Source organism: Micromys minutus (genome assembly GCF_963924665.1).
Source record: "Micromys minutus genome assembly, chromosome: 22".
NCBI lineage: Eukaryota > Metazoa > Chordata > Mammalia > Rodentia > Muridae > Micromys > Micromys minutus.
Genome location: NC_137957.1, coordinates 33728091 through 33730413, shown reverse-complemented (window position 1 = coordinate 33730413; position 2323 = coordinate 33728091).

Below are 2323 nucleotides of genomic sequence, written 5' to 3'. Positions count from 1 at the left end.
TCTTTTCCTGCCCGGTGTCTTCCTCTTCAACATACAATAAAGGTTGTTCGCAGAAGAATCCTGTTGTTGCACGCCTTTTCCTGCTGGCGGGAAATGGGGCACGCGACAACTTCCCTTCCATTTCCCTTCAGAAAAGAGCCTGACTCCAAGAGACAATAAACTAAACAAGATAGAATACAATAAGACAAGGCAAAAGCCTCATATGGAGGCTGGAGGCTGGAGGCTGGAGGCTGGAGGCTGTTCTCGGCACCCTGATAGGAGGAAAAGGGTGTGAAGTACACATAAAAGAATCAGAGACACACTCACTTCCACTATTAGATGTCTCACAAAAAGACCAATCTAACAGTCTGATACTGATATTCCAGAAATCTAGAATCTGTGCCTGGCACTGTCATCATCAGTGAGGCTTCCCCAAGCAGCAGATGAGAACAGGTACAGAGACCCAGACCCACATTCAGGCATCATGTGGACCTAGTGTCTAAATTAGAGGTATTCATTGAGTCTTCTGCTTAGAACTTCAGGGAACCAGAGGAAGGAGAGGAAAGACTATAGGAGTCAAAGAGGACAGATGACACCAGGAGAACATGGCTCACCAAGTCAACTAAACAGGGCTCATATGAGTTCATAGAGAACAAAGCAGCAAGTATAGGTCATGCAAGAGTCTGAGTAATAATTCAAAAATTGATCTGTTCACAATTTATAAACTCTTCTAGCATATTTTAATAGAAGTGTTTTCATGTAATTTTGCACAGAAAACAGTCTTATCTGTAACACTTTACAAGTGATTTTCTTTTAGAATAAACTAAAAATAAGTACATATTTTGAAAATACAGAGACATATGAAATACAACATGCTGAGGCACAATGGATTTTCATAGGCAACTAAATGTCTTATTTTTCTTGTAAAACAAGATAACCTTATAACAAATAATAGTAGAATAGGGCTATAAATAATTGTTGTGAGTAGAAAGAGTACTTGATAGAGGGTTGATGTTCAAGGGTAGAGTGTAACACGTAGGTCAAAGTAATATTTTCTATCTTTTGTGTTTTTATTTAACAATAAATTACCATGCAACTTTAAGGAAATTTGGACGTCTTCTACAAAGAAGCATTAAAAGATTAAGTTAGTAGATACACTAACTGCTTTTCTTTGATTATTTCCCCAATATTTGTCAAACAACTGCACTGCACATCAGAATTATGTACCAATGTTACAAAGCAATTAAAATGTTTTATAAAAGGGAATGTAATCATTATGTTTTAATTGCTCTGATCTATTTCCTAAAATGTTTTAATGTCACAGTAGAGGGGAGGCAAAGTTTAAATTTGCTATCCTATAATAATAAAATGAATTGCTCTCCCAAATATTCTAAGCTATTAAAAGCAAGTATCTTATCTGAAGTTTACAGATCAATGATTCTAACTGACTTTTTGAAGGAGGAAGGAGAACACAATGATGAAATACTGGAGTAAAGCAAGACTAAAAACCACCAGAGCAAACTCAAAATCCCAAAACTCCATGTCATTAGATATTAAAAGGCATAGATCACTTTCACCTATTAGTTTTACAGACTGAAACCCTTTTTTCCCTTGGGTGGGTTCTACTTCCTATCTGTAGCTCTATTTGGGAGGTGTCTCATGCTCCTGGTGTCTCCAACACAATCTAGACTGCATTTCCATAGCTTTACTTAATGTGTTCTCTGGGTGTCCATGCAAGTTCTCTTCTGCCACAGCCTGGTCTTAAATTCTTTCCTGAACTGAGGAGGGAGATTCTACAACCCCTCCACTCCTGTATCATTCATGACATTGAATCTAGAACCAGTTAGCCAAAGCTGCCAAGTTCTGCTGCCTTCTTGGAATGGAACCTAACCAACACCTTGAATTACATTTGCATAAGCATTGCCTTGTTGATACTTTCCTCTTTTACATAATCCTTCTTTTAATTCTTTAGGCATTGTCATTTAACAAATTGCAGGGTTATCTGGGGGGCATCTTGCAGTGAAGACAGTATGCTCTTTCTTCCATTTCTCATCTCTTTCACCACACACAAACATTAAATTTCCTGCTGTTCTTTTTCTCCTTAAACCATGCATTTTCTATTTTTTTCTTTGTCCTGCTTGCTCTTTTCATTATATATCTAGATAACAGTGACCTCTAATTACCACATGACAGAGTTAATGTTAGGAGATTATGAAATCTCCCCTGCCAGTTAAATTAGCCCAAAATTCTTCAGTTTAGCTTCTGGCACATTCTTACAAGGACAGAATACAGCCACATTGTTTTTTAAAATTTTCCTAAGAATGGTCTCTAGCCCATTTGCTAA